This window comes from Cebus imitator, unplaced genomic scaffold, assembly GCF_001604975.1.
Source record: "Cebus imitator isolate Cc_AM_T3 unplaced genomic scaffold, Cebus_imitator-1.0 Scaffold16, whole genome shotgun sequence".
In the NCBI taxonomy this organism is placed as follows: Eukaryota; Metazoa; Chordata; class Mammalia; order Primates; family Cebidae; genus Cebus; species Cebus imitator.
Genome location: NW_016107331.1, coordinates 1764758 through 1779233, shown reverse-complemented (window position 1 = coordinate 1779233; position 14476 = coordinate 1764758). Strand labels below are relative to the sequence as shown.

The following is a 14476-nucleotide window of genomic DNA, read 5'->3' as shown; positions in this document are numbered from 1 at the left end:
GGCTCGTCTCTCTGGAGTTCCCAAACTGCTGTATCTGTCACTTAAGGGAATGCTAGGTGGATACAGAGGTGGGAAAAAGATGGAAAGAAATGGATATGCTGCAGACAAAGGCAGAAGCAAGAGTTAATAACAAAAGCAATTCAAGCTTCCCAAGCTCTTGCTGTTTTTGAAGTTAATGTGGATTAGAGGCTACATTAGAGCAAAGAAAGCAGTCGTTTAGTAGTGGATAGATCTGAGTCTCATTCTCAGTAACTATGAGAACCTGGGCAAGACCCTTCCTCACTCCAGATGCCACACTTGCTTCAGAATCTATAACATGAGGTGAAGAGAGATGGTCCCCACCGTGCCCCTTCCATAGTGAGGGGCTGACATAGTGAGGGATGCTCAGACCTTTGAGATCAGATTATCCCCTGAAAGCAAAAGTAGTCAAGAACAGTGCATGAGAAGAGATCAACTTTTGTAAAATCACCCAGTAAAAGGAACAGAAGATACATGGGGTGGCACCGAAGAGATTCAGGAGTTTACTGCTCATGTTTAGGAGTGTCTCTGGAAATCTTAGCTGTAGCAACCTACAACTCCAGCTGTAAGTGATTACAGTAAATCTAAGGTCACACACTGGTGGCTCACAGCCAAATGTAGTCCATGGAAGTATTGTGTTTGGCCTGGACAATATTTTTAAAGAGTGTGAATTCACTTCCAACATTTCAAAACAGAAGATCTCACATAAATATCCAGATTTCTGGCTGAAAAAAAAAAAAAAAACAGAGGAAACCCATCTGACAGCCCTAGTCCTGCAGCCCCTCATAGCAACAATTGGCAGGGGCTGGGCAGTGGCTGTGCCCTCCAGACACGGCATCAGCTCTCCATCCCTACTTAGGTTACTTGCCTGGCCTCAACATGGATGAAACAGTAATGTAATAAAGCAGCAGTTAAGCCATGGGAGGCACAATCAACTACATTGTCCCTTTGCTGAGAAGAGATGGTAATAGAAGAGAGTGGTCTGCAGGGAACCTGGGAAAGGAAAGTGCAAAGAAAGGAACTTGGCAGTACAGCACATTCAGGCAAGAAGGTCCACAGGCCAGCTGGAACAAGGATTTGGGTCTGCTTGGAAAGCACAGCAAAGATATCTCAGTGATCTAGCTTGCTGCATGGCATCTTTCCAGGAAGAGAATGCAAAGACCTGCCATGAGCAATCTAGCTACTTTGCAGGCTTACGAGTGTACTCACACCAGTGAAAACTGCAGCTCTGCAGTTCCACAGTTCTAATTTCAAGCAAAATGTGAGTGTGCATGCATGTATGTGTGTGTTTGTGTTTAAAAATAGGACTTGGGATTACTGTTAAGCTACCGGTCTTTAGTGAAATAATTTTTTTTTTTTGAGACAGAGTTTCACTCTTGTTGCCCAGGCTGGAGTGCAATGGTGCAATCTCGGCTCATTGCAACCTCCACCTCCGGATTCAAGGGATTCTCTTGCCTCAGCCTCCCAATAGCTGGGATTACAGGCATGTGGCACCATGACCAGCTAATTTTGTATTTTTAATAAATACAGGGTTTCTCCATGTTGGTCAGGCTGGTCTCGAACTCCCGGCCTCAGGTGATCTGCCTGCCCTGGCCTCCCAAAGTGCTGGGATTACAAGTGTGAGCTACCGCACCCAGCCTAGTGAAATAATTTTTAAATATTTTAAATATATTTTAAAAAAAAAAAAATGGAAAATATGTCCCAAACTAGGATACCCTCCAGTAGGAAAAAACAAAAAGGTATTCTGAATCTGTTGAAGAGTGGTATAAAAGAACAAGCGAATGAAAATAAAAGTATCCCTGGATGCTTTTATTTAGATATTACCCAATGACTCTGAACAGCAAGGCCTATTAAGGTACAGCTAATCTAGTTTCAAAGTCAAGTTCCAGCCAGGCACAGTGGCTAACACTTGTAATCCCAGCACTTTAGAAGGCCAAGGCAGGAGGATCACTTAAGGACAGGAGTTGGAGACCAGCCTGGGCAATGTGGAGAGACCTCGTCTCTACAAGAAACTAAAAAATTAGCCAGATGTAGTGGAGCATACCTATAGTACCAGCTACTCAGGAGGCTTAGGTGGAAGGAATACCTGAGCCTAGGAGTTCAGGGCTGCAGGGAGCTATGCTGTGTCATTGTACTCCACAACAGCCTGGGTGACAGAGCAACGCTCTATCTCAAAAAACAAAAAAAGTCTGAATTCCAATGGGAGGTGTACAGAAAGAGATTTGTGGGATTATTTTGATAGGTGTCTTTTGTGAGCTGACTGTATGTTTATATCATTATATTTATTACTGTAAAAAATGAGCACCAGCTATATCATCACCAGTGTATAGTTCCCATGCTTGACAAGGACTTAAAAGAAGCACTTGCAACTGAAAACACAGGCTTACAAGGGTTCATTTTGGTCCAGTTGATGCAATAAAGCAAGAAAGAACAGCCTGGCCAATATGGTGAAACTCTGTCTTTACTAAAAATACAAAAAATAAGCCAGGCATGGTGGCGGGTCCCCTAATCCCAGCTACCTAAGAGACTGAAGTGGGAGAATTGTTTGAACAGGGGAGGCAGAGGTTGCAGTGAGCTGAGATGCACCGCTGCACTCCACACTCCGGCCTGGGTGCGACAGAACAAGACTCTGTTTCCAAAAAAAAAGCAAGAAAGAAAATGAAAGGCATATAGATTGGAAAGAAATAAATAAAACTATCTTTATTCATAGAAGAAATGATTCTATATGTAGAGAATCCTAAAGAATCTTTGAAAACAAACCTAGTAGAACTAATAAATGAATTTAGCAAGGTTATAGAAAACAAGACAATCTAGAAAAATCATTTGTATTTCTATATGTTAGCAACAAACTATCTAAAAATAAAAGGAAACAATTCTATTCACAATAACACCAAAAAGAGTCAAATACTTAGGAATAAGTGCAACACAACAAATGCAAGATTTGTATGCTAAAAAATATAAAACATCTCTTGAGAAGTGAGAGAAGATCTCAGTCAATGAAGAGACATTTCTAGTTCATGGATTGAAAGACTGAGTATTTTTAAGACGTGCAGTTCTCTCCAATTTCGCCTACAAAATTAATAGATCACAATAAAGATCCCACCAAGTTGAGTATATGAGTTTCAGCTCTGACACATAAAGAACTTAGAAGTTATCACATCCATCCATAACATAAGAAGAATGAAACAGACTGAAAATCAACAACTTTTCTTGGACACATCAGAAAATTGAGGTTTCAAGGGAAATAGTCATCACAAACGCTGGAAAAAAAACAAAACAAGCACATCCACAGAGACACCGGTCTGCCTACCTGGATCAGAAGTTGCGGGAGCCATGACCTGTAGCGACACTTGAATGGCCGTATTGACGAACTTTTGGAGGTTGAATGTGGACCAGGATGACAGTGAGACACTTGAAAACTACATTCTCAGGCGGGCCGCCACACATTTGAGGACTTTACCTCCAAGAATCATAACAAGTCCTCCTAGTAAACACTGGAGAAAGATCTCTTCATGGCTCTTGCAAGGAGAGGGGAAGAATAACACTGAAAATACGCCCAGGGCCTTCTCCACAATGAAGGCCCACTCTTCAGGGAAAAAGGCTTTTCCTAGGCCTTATCCCACTAGGAAAAAGGCATTTTTCCCATTCCAGTCCCCTGTCGCCTTCCTCTTAGCTACAGGGAAAATAATATAGTCTGCAATTATCAGGGATTCAAGGAAATAAATTGGGAATGCTGCAGCCAGGGAAGTGGGGGCAGTGGGAAAAGAAGCTGTATCACTGGAGAAACATTTGTAAGGGTCACAGCTTCAAGATGCCAGTTCATTAAAACACTGAGATTTCACTGGAAGATACAGAACAGTCCCCCTCCCTACCATCACCCCACCCTACCAACAGAGACCCAGTAAGATAACAGTAGATTACAAGAGAAAGAGCTGGAGAACAGATTCTCTCTGAGGAGGAGTACTTAGGAAAGCCCCAAGTCGAGAGGAAAAACAAATAGGGAACTGAAGGAATTTGAAGCAAATGTCAAGCACAGCCCAAGTTCTAGCCAGATGACATAAATCTTCACTTAAAGGACTATGTATCTCTATTATCTGATATAACCTGCCTGGGTCTCAACAAAAAACCACAAGGCATGCCAAAAGGCAAGAAGGAACACAGTCTAAAGAGACTCTGTTAATTTGTTCAGGCTGCCATAATAAAATACCACAGAATTAGTGGCTTAAATAAATGTGTTTTCTCATAGTTGTGGCGACTAAGAGTCCAGATCTCGGAGTCAGCAAATTTAGTTTCTTCTGAGCCTCTCTCTTTTTGGCCTGTAGGTGGCCATCTTCTTCCTGTGTCTTCACATGGTCACCCCCTAGTCTATGTGTAAGTCCTAATAGCCTTCTTAGAGGGTTCACACATATGACCTGATTTAACTTTAATGACCTCTTTAAAGACCTTACCTTTAAGTGCAGTCCTATTCTAGGGTAATGGTAGGACCTCCACATACGAATTTAGTGAGGACACAGTGCAGTTCATAACAGATGGAAAGCAAGCATCAGAATCAGACTTAGATGTGACAAAGACCTTGGAATTAGCAGACAGTGAATTTAAAGTAACTATGATTTCAGATGCTCTTCAGCTTATGACAGAGTTACATCCCAATAAACCCATCTTAAGTGAAAAATAATGTAAGCCAAAAATGCATCTAATACATCTAACCTACCAAATATGATAGCTTAGCCTAGCCCACCTTAAATGTGCTCAGGACAGTAGCCTACAGCTGGGCAAAATCATCTAACACAAAGCCCATTTCACAATTAAACACTGAATATCTCAAATAATTTATTGAATACTGTACTGCAAGTGAAAAACAGAATGGTTGTATGCATACTCAAAGCATAGTTTCTACTGAAAGTGCATCACTTTCACACCATTATAAAGTCAAAAAGTTGTAAGTTGAGCCATAAGAGGAGAAATATCTATAATATGTTAAGGGTTCTAATGGAAAGAGCAGACAAAATGCAAGTTCAGATAGGTAATGTAAACAGGTAAATAGAAACTAAGAATCAAAGAAAAACACTAGAAATAAAAAATACAGACATATAAATGAAGAATGCATTTATCTGATTTATCGGTAGATTCAACATAGCTGAGGGAAGAATAGTGACCTTGAAAAGAGGCCAATCAAAATTTCCGAACAGAAGTGCAAAGATAAAAAAGAAAGGGGGAAGAAACCCAAACAGAAGAGCACATCCAAGAACTGTGGGACAATTTCAAAGGGTATAACAAACAGGTAATTGGTGTGCTGAAAAATAGAGTCAAAGAAATGTTTGCATTAGTAATGGCAAGAGCTTTCCAAAATTAATAACAGACATGAAACCCAAATCCAGGAGGCTCAGAGAACACCAAGCAGAATAAATACCAAGATAACCACATCTAGGCATATCATATTCAAACTGCAGCAAACCAAAGGGAAAGAGAAGTTCTTGAAACAAACGCCTTACCAACAGAGGAACAAGGACAAGAATGACAACATCACATCAGAAAAGACTGGAGTGAAATATTTAAAGTGTTGAAAGAAAAAAAACCCCAAGCTAGAGTTCTATGTTCAGTGAAATTATGCTTCAAAAGTGAAGGAGAAATAAAGACTTTCTCAGGCAAATAAAAACTGGAGGAATTCATTGTTGGCAGACCTGCCCTGCCAGAAATGTTAAAAGAAGTTCTTCAGGGAGAGAAAAATGATATAGGTCAGAAACTTGGATCTATATAAACAAGAGAAGAGCACTGAAGAAGGAAAAAATGAAGATAAAGGAAAATCTTCTGTTTTTCTTATTTTTAAATGATCTAAAAGATAACTTTGCTTAAAATAATAATAGTAGGGAGGCTGAGGCAGAGAGAATTGCCTGAACCTGAGAGGCAGAGGTTGCAGTGAGCCAAGATCACGCCAGTGCACACCAGCCTGGGCGACAGAGTGAGATTCCATCTCAATAAAGCACTGAATATTTCATATACTTTTGAGACTCCATATCAAAATAATAGTAATAATAGTTATTATTATTACAATGTACTGGATGATTATAGGATACAGATAAGTAAAATAAATCACAGTAATATTACAGGGAAGAATTGGGACTACTCTGTTATAAGGTACCCACACTACACTGGAAGTAATGTAATATTACTTGAAGGTGGAGAAAATGGAACTCAATCACACTGCTGATGGAAATGCAAAATGGTATGGCCACTTTCCAAAACAGTTTGACAGTTTATCAAGCAGTTGAACATAATCTTATCACACAACCTAGCAAATCCAATCCTAGGTAGGTACTCACATAAATGCAAACAAACATACACACAAAAACTTGTATGTGAACATTGATAGCAGCATCATTCACAACAGTCAAAAAGTAGAAATAACCTCAATGTCCATTAACTCATGAATGGTTAAATAAAATGTGGTATATCCATACAACAGAACACGATTCCACAGTATAAAGGATCAAGTGACTGATGTATGTGACAAAAATGGTTGAACCTCAAAAACATGATAGTAAAAGAAGCCAGTCACAAAAGGGCACATATTGCATGAATAATTCCATTTATATTAAATGTTGAGAAGAAGTAAGTATAAAGAGACAGAAAAGAGATTATCAGTTGCAAGGGGCTAGAGGAAGAGACAAATGGGGAGTGACTGCTAACAGTTAATGGGCATCCATGGAACTGTAGACTTTTAAATTTATTTTTATTTTTGAGACAGGGTCTTGCTCTGCTGCCCAGGCTGGAATGCAGTAGCACGATCATGACTCCCCGCAGCCTCCACCTCCCAGGCCCAAAAGATCCTCCCACCTTAGCCTCCTGAATAGCTGGAACTACAGGTGTGTGCCACCATATGCAGCTTTTTTTTTTTTCTTTTAGAAATGGGGTATTACTATGTTGCCCAGATTGGTCTTGCACTCCTGGGCTCAAACAATCCTCCTGCCTCAGCCTCCCAAAATGTTGGGATTACAGGCATGAGCCATTACACCCAGCTTAAACTGTAGGCTTTAAATAGGTGAACTGTATGGTATGTGAATTATAGCTCAATAAAGCTGTTATAAAAATGTAACTAGAGAAAAATTACTACGACAGTTTTTATTATTTTGAGATAAAAAGATTTTCTAACATGATGCAGAACTCTAGGCAATCTTCCATATTTTAAATGATGAAGAAAAGTGAGAATTTAAATGTACAACTTGGAACAACATCAATTATGCATACTATGCAAAAACTACCAAAAGATAAAGGTTGAGTTGTACTTAATGTTTAGGAAGAGATTCAAATTTAGGTTTTTCATCTACTGCATAGTCTACTACAAGTAATACAGAGTCAGATTTTTAAACAGGGAAGGCAGCTCAGACATTATACTAGTTCACTGGTTCTCAAACCTTAGTATGTAACAGAATCAACCAAAGAGCTTGTAAAAGACACATGCTGTGCCCCAGCCTCAGAAATGCTGATTCAGTAGGAACGACGTGTGACCTCAGAATTTATTTTTCCAGTAAGTTCCCAGGTTACGCTGTTGCTATAGGCCCAGAGATCACACCTGGAAGCCAGTGCACCAGCTGAGCTCTCAGGCTTCCATCATGAAACAACAGGCCCAGAGAAAAACTGTGCAAGGCGACACACACAGGCCTCGGTCTAGCACTCCTTACATCCAGCCCACCTGCCACATCTACACCTAAAACACCAAATATGTAAATTCATACTAGACTGTAGAACGAAATCCAGACATAGTCCCTAAATTGCCCGAGGGTGTGGATTAAGATGTTTTAACCACATCCTTCTACTGAATTAATCAAATAATCATGAAATTCATCTACATCCAAATCTAATATGAAATTTGGAAACATCCAAATTTTTACCCTTAACTGACATTAGCTCAGTAAAATATTCACACACACACACACACACACACACAAGCATGCGTGCACGTGCATTCCAACATACACATCTCTATCTGGTCCAGGAGTTCTCCTGCTTGGCTTCACATTAGTATCACTTGGGCAACTTTAAAAATTCCTGAATCCTCATGTACCCCAGACCAATCAACTCAGAATCTCTAGGTGTGGGACCAGATATCAGTATTTTACAAAACTGATACGAGCCCAACTCATACCAACTTCAGATCTACTATTTACTATACAAGCCATGACTGATTTTACAGAAGAAAAAAGAGATCATAAATTCTCTACTTTACAAGTACCAGGTAACCACCAATAAAAGAGCCACTATTTATCTAAGTGATTGTTAACAGTGTCATTAATTTTCCTGTAAGTGCATTCAACCATTCCTCTACTCTGTTAATTTACTTTGACTTACATAGAACAGCAAAACATATAATCTGCTCACAGATAATCAGGAGTTGCTTATAGTATTTCCACTGCCATTATTTCTACTCTCATAAAAATAACCCACCTCATACTTTCATACTGCATTTTATATCATTTCATAAACTCTATAATTAATCCTACAACTTCAGGTGTACAGTAAGTGCAATGATGTGTTCTGATATATTTATTCATTGAATTTGCATTTCTATTCATATCATAACTATATCCAAACTGCACCTGCAGTTTCCCTGTATCAGCAGCCATTTGAAATGCACACATTTGTATTTCTACTTTATGCAGAGCTCTTAAATTTGAGCAGGTGCCTGCAAATACATTTCAATCAGTGTGGTGGCACAAAGGAACACCATCAGCCATCCTTCGTTTCAATCTTAACCTGTATAGAGTCAAAGCCCTATGGAAGGGAGGCTTATTTGACATTGGGGAAGAAAATCAGGGTAGCAGTACATACATCATTCTGCTCCACTCACCACTACCAACTAATCCAACTCATCTCCATAAAAGTGCACATATTAATACCTGGTCAATTGTTCATGTTTAACTGATAGTATTTTCTGCTTTTTTTTCATCATACCACCTGGACCAACTTAGAAGAAAGATGGCTAATGACTCACTGGCTATCACTGATGCCCCCACCCTCACTCCTCAGCATATAAAATTTTTTGTAGCTGTTGTGATTCCAAGAATTTTCTGGATTGGACTTAAAAGGAGATTTATCAGGAGGTCAAGAAAGCTTAAGCTTTAGGCCTTCTCAATTTGTATGGGCCTCTTGCAAAGCCCTGGGAGGTGCACTAAAGGTTTATAATTTATAATTTTATATTATTTTCCTTGAGGTGTGTTTCCCAAAATTGTATAAACATCAGGCCTACAAATTCAGGATCCATCTGTAACTGCGCCTAATTTGTAGATCAATGATGGTACCTCTGTTGGATAGAAAGAAAAGCCTTGCTCTATTGGATAGAAAAAAACCTCTATTGGATAGAAAGAAAAGGGTATGATTGCAACACAAAACCAATTATTGTTAATATCACAGGATGAAGCTTTAACAGTTTAGTTAGTGCTTGCATTCTGATTGGCAGCAAACATTTAGGGTGACCCTAGGCCTCAGGTCCAGGCATATCTCAAGGACTTTCCAATCATGAGTGTGAGGAAGTCTTACATCAAATGAAGACCAAGACAATGAGGCTCATTTACAAGTCTGCCAGCTGCTAGCTCAGGGTTATGGGTATCTAAAAAGGTGATACTAAGCACAAAAGACACTCAAAACCTGCTTCCTGACTTGAAGAGACTGGTATCACTTCCCCAGGTTAGCTGGAGAAGACAAAACTCTTTTGTCCTAGAAATAACAACAAAAATTTTTTAAAAAATCAAAGCACTGTAAAAATATATGAACGGTACAGTTTTTTCTTTTCTGCACTGAATATTCCCTATTGCAAGTAAGAGGATTCAGTCATTGATTCATTAATTCATTCAGTAAGCATTTATGGATCATTAACTACATGTACAGTACTATTCTAGATACTGGGGATACTGCAGTATATAAAATAGGTAAAAACCCCTGCCATTGTGGATCTTACATTCTTTTTTTTTTTTTTTGAGACGGAGTTTCACTCATGTTACCCAGGCTGGAGTGCAATGGCGCGATCTCGGCTCACCGCAACCTCTGCCTCCTGGGTTCAGGCAATTCTCCTGCCTCCGCCTCCTGAGTAGCTGGGATTACAGGCACGCACCACCATGCCCAGCTAATTTTTTGTATTTTTAGTAGAGACGGGGTTTCACCGTGTTGACCAGGATGGTCTCGATCTCTTGACCTCGTGATCCACCCGCCTCGGCCTCCCAAAGTGCTGGGATTACAGGCTTGAGCCACCGCGCCCGGCCGTGGATCTTACATTCTACTGGAGAAATAGATAATAAGCAAGATAAATTAGTAAAACATATAGTATGTCAAATAGTGGTAAATGTTGAAGAAAAAAATAAAGCAGGGACAGAAAGTGTTGGTAGAGAGTTGAAATTAATCAGGAAACATGAGACAAGAATCCTTCTGCTAAAAGCTGCATTCCTACAATGTGTTTCTTTGTCACAGAAACACTATAAACAGAGAGAGAAGTAATAGTGAAAGCACATCACTAGAATCCTGGATACCACCTATGGGTCTACATAAAAATCCAGTGAAAATTCCCTGAAAGGTTACCACATTCACAGAAAGCATAACATTCAAATCTCGAGTTTTGAGGGGCAGAATTTGGGTTATCTAGATAGTGGTAACTCGGGTAAACAAAGGGAGCATGACATGGAAGGAAGAGACCCATCCAATTTTGGGAAGGGCAGGCTCCAGATAAGAAAAGAAAAGAGGGGGGAAAAAAGAGATTAAGGCCAGGTGCAGTGGCTCACACCTGTAATCCTAGCACTTTGGAAGGCCAAGGCAGACAGATCACCCAAGGTCATGAGTTCAAGACCAGCCCGGCCAACATGACAAAGCCCCGTCTCTACTAAAAATACAAAAATTAGCTGGGCATGGTGGCACATGCCTGTAGCCCCCAGCTACTTGGGAGGCTGAGACAGGAGAATTGCTTGAACTTGGGAGGAAGATGTTTCAGTGAACCAAAATCACACCACTGCACTCCAGCCTGGGTGATACAGCAAAACTCTGTTCCCCCCCAACCCCCCTCCAAAAAAGACTGAAAACCAGGCTTTTCTAGTGCATGTGGAAATTAGGCAGGCTGAGACCTCAGCAGCAGGGCAGGCGATCCCAAACAGATCCCAGGACACCATCCACAAATAAAATCAGTTTTTCTTGCCTCTGGAGTCAGGCAGGAACATCTTGTCTTGACCTCCTGGCAAAGAAAATTTGGTGTCCTCCCTCTTATTGAATTTGAAATTCTTTTTAATGCAGTAAGAAAGTTTTCTAAGCAATAATTAAAGAGAAATGGTTTAATAAGCAAATGCCTAGAGTTAATGTTTGAAAGCATAATAATTAATTGACAGTTATAACTCAGAGGTACCAGATTCCTATATATTTTGATGGACAAGGGTCAGGGGATGGGTTGGGAGAGTATTAAAGCAAGAGGGAATCTGCAGAAGAACCTGAAACATGGAAACCCACACTGCAGACCTCTGGCTTGGCTGAGCTATACCTTGTTTCCTGTTATGAGCCAGGACACAGTAGAGCTGCAACCCCAAGTGTATCTGTATCGTAGCCGGATAAGCAGACAGGAAGCCTGCAGAGGCTGATGAAAGCATGGGGTGTTTATTTGTCTGTGCAATATTTTCTTCTGCTTGCCTTTGCAACTCACCAGGTTCTGGATGTATCCAGGCTGGTAATTCCTGATTCACAAAGGAGACACAAAGTCTGTTTGTGAGTTGACTCTTATCCAGCACTCTCTTCCTTTGAACACTTGTCTAGGTATCTAGGTCTAGCCCTCCCTGGGCAATGCCATGCTCTCTCTGGCTAGCCAATAAATCCAGGTTATCTGCTGGATCATCTTCTTAGATGTCTTCTTAGCCCTTCTGTGTCTGCTATGATTACATCTTCTGCTCTCTGCCCAGTTCTCCCAGGCAGGTGGAATCTGCTAAGGGACCAGTTCCACTGAATGGCTGAGCCCCAGGAATGCACTGGTCTCCACTCCAAAAGAGAACCCCCTTTCTTACTGCCACTAGCCTAAAACTGACCCCTGTGCCACTTGCTGCCTTTACAGCAGAGCCACGAACACTGTTGAATCCAATCCCTTATTACCTTTACTTCTAAAATCAAGTCATGTGGCTTCAGACTGCATGACAGATAGCACAGTCATAAAACAGCAGTCTGCTCACCCAGGGTCCAGGCTTCCCCACACCTAGCAACACTGACTGAGTCTGTTAGCAAGTCCGTGCTGCCCTACTCAGAAAGCACCGCTAGGGGCCAGCTCTCTGAAGAGGACTTTTCTTCCTAAGACCGTCTCAGCTGCAGGAGAGAAGTAGGAAAAAAGGCAACAGAAAAGCAGCAGGCTTTCAAAAAGGGAGAAAGAGCTGGCTGTTTGGGCTACGTTTTCCTTCTGGCCCAATATACCTGGGAAAGCTAGTCAGAAAGCCATTCTTTAAAGCGCCTTAGAATGATTTAATCTTCATTGCAATCTTGGGTGAAAAAAGGACCTCCCCCTACCCAGCTTCCAGTAAATGGGAAATGGGCTCATCTCAGAAAAACCCCAAATTTATTTTCCCTCACAAATCATACTTAAATTAGGAAATCTGCGAGATGCTCTTGTCCTTCACTTTTTCCAAAGACAGACTAGCTCATGAGAACAAAACATAGGAGAAAGTCTTAGCAAATTGACAATAACTCTTCTGAAAGCCTAGAACAGCCTCTCTTATTTCCCCCCAAATGTTAATTGTTACAGAATGTAAATAATCATAGAAGCCAACTGTATCGACAAGATTAATATTTTGACCATTACAGGCTGCTTTGTGGTGTGCTGATGGGACTTTTGGGGAAAGGTTTCAAGAATATTTGGGGCAAACCACAACCCAATTTGACATATCTCCAGTGAATCATGTATGGCAAAATGCTGAAGAAGCAGAATACAGTCAATCTGCAAAATTTCTATTTAGATAAAATATATACAATAATATATAATATATAAATTACTACAATAATGTCCATTAGAGAACATCTCTTTTCAATCCTCAATTTTGAAAAAAAAAAAAAAATCACACAGATGATACCTACTAGTTACTATTATAAATATTAGTTCAGAAGCTTTGGAAAGGACTCCTTTGTTACTACAAAGGTGAAAAATGGCTAATTAGCAAAATATGCCATCTCTCATGTTTCTACAAATCATGATGCTTAGAGCCCATAGGTTTAGTTTAGGTGAAGACATAGCAACAAGGCTATTTAAACCACTTACAGATTTATTATTTATTTATTTATTTACCTATTTACTTCTGAGATGGAATTTCACTCTTGTCACCCAGGCTGGAGTACAGTGGTACCATCTAGGCTCACTGCAGACTTCACCTCCCAGGTTCAAAAGATTCTCCTGCCTCCCCTTCCCAAGTAGGTGGGATTACAGGCGTGTGTCACCATGCCCAGCTGATTTTTCTATTTTTAGTAGAGATGAGGTTTCATCATGTTGGCCAGGCTGGTCTTGAACTCATGACCTTAGGTGATTTGCTTGCCTTGGCCTCCCAAAGTGCTAGGATTACAGGCATGAGCCACTGCACCCAGCTCTAAACTATTTACAGATTTATTTTAACATAATATGTTTCTTGCATGTGAGAGAAGAGGAAAGAGATAATGAATATAATTTTTATCTATTAAAATACTGTGCTTTTAAGTACTTTTTCTTTACCCTGAAAATTAACTGACAGCAACTCAGAAAGAATCACGGAGCTACTGGAAATGAATTATGAGTCAGCTAAAGCAATAGCTGCCCCCCACCCGCTCCCCGCACTCCACAAGCCCTCCCTCCCACCTTGCATATGCTTTTAGCATTGTACTCAATTAAAATGGAAACGTGTTCTCAGTAATTGAGTTATAAAGGGTGAAGAACCCTGTCAAACAACACAGGAAGAATAACATAGCCTTCTCTGATAAAGAATTTCTCAAAGCTGTAACCCACAGACGACCTGAGTGAGACTCACCTGAAGGAGCTTATGCTTATTTATTTATTTATTTATTTGATTATTTTGTATTGTATATGCTTAGAGGGTACAATGTGATGTTTTGATATGTGTATTTATTAAACAATGATTAAGTCAAGCTCACTAACATCTGTTATCTCATTACTTATACTTTGCGGTGAGAGTATCTAAAATCTACTCTCTTAACAATTTTCAAGTATGCAGTACCTTTTAAACTATAGCCACCATGCTGTAAAATTGATCTCTGGAACTTATTCTTCCTGTGTAACTGAACCTTTTATCCTTTGACCAAACAGCTCCCCACTTCCCTTCCTCTCCACCAGCCCCTGGGAACCACTGGTCTACTTTCTACTTCTATGAGTTTGACTTTTTAGATTCCACATATAAGTGAGATCATGCAGTACCTGCCTTTCTGTGCCTGGCTTATTTCAGGTAATACAATGTCGTTCAGGTTCATCCATATT

The 14476-nt window shown here is 40.2% G+C and overlaps 1 protein-coding gene across 3 annotated transcripts in view; it reads right to left on the bottom strand.

Annotated features, from left to right (window-relative positions):
• RASGRF2 (Ras protein specific guanine nucleotide releasing factor 2) overlaps positions 1–14476 on the bottom strand; it is a 255275-nt gene that overhangs the window by 69400 nt on the left and 171399 nt on the right. The gene's annotated exons all lie outside the window — the stretch shown is intronic.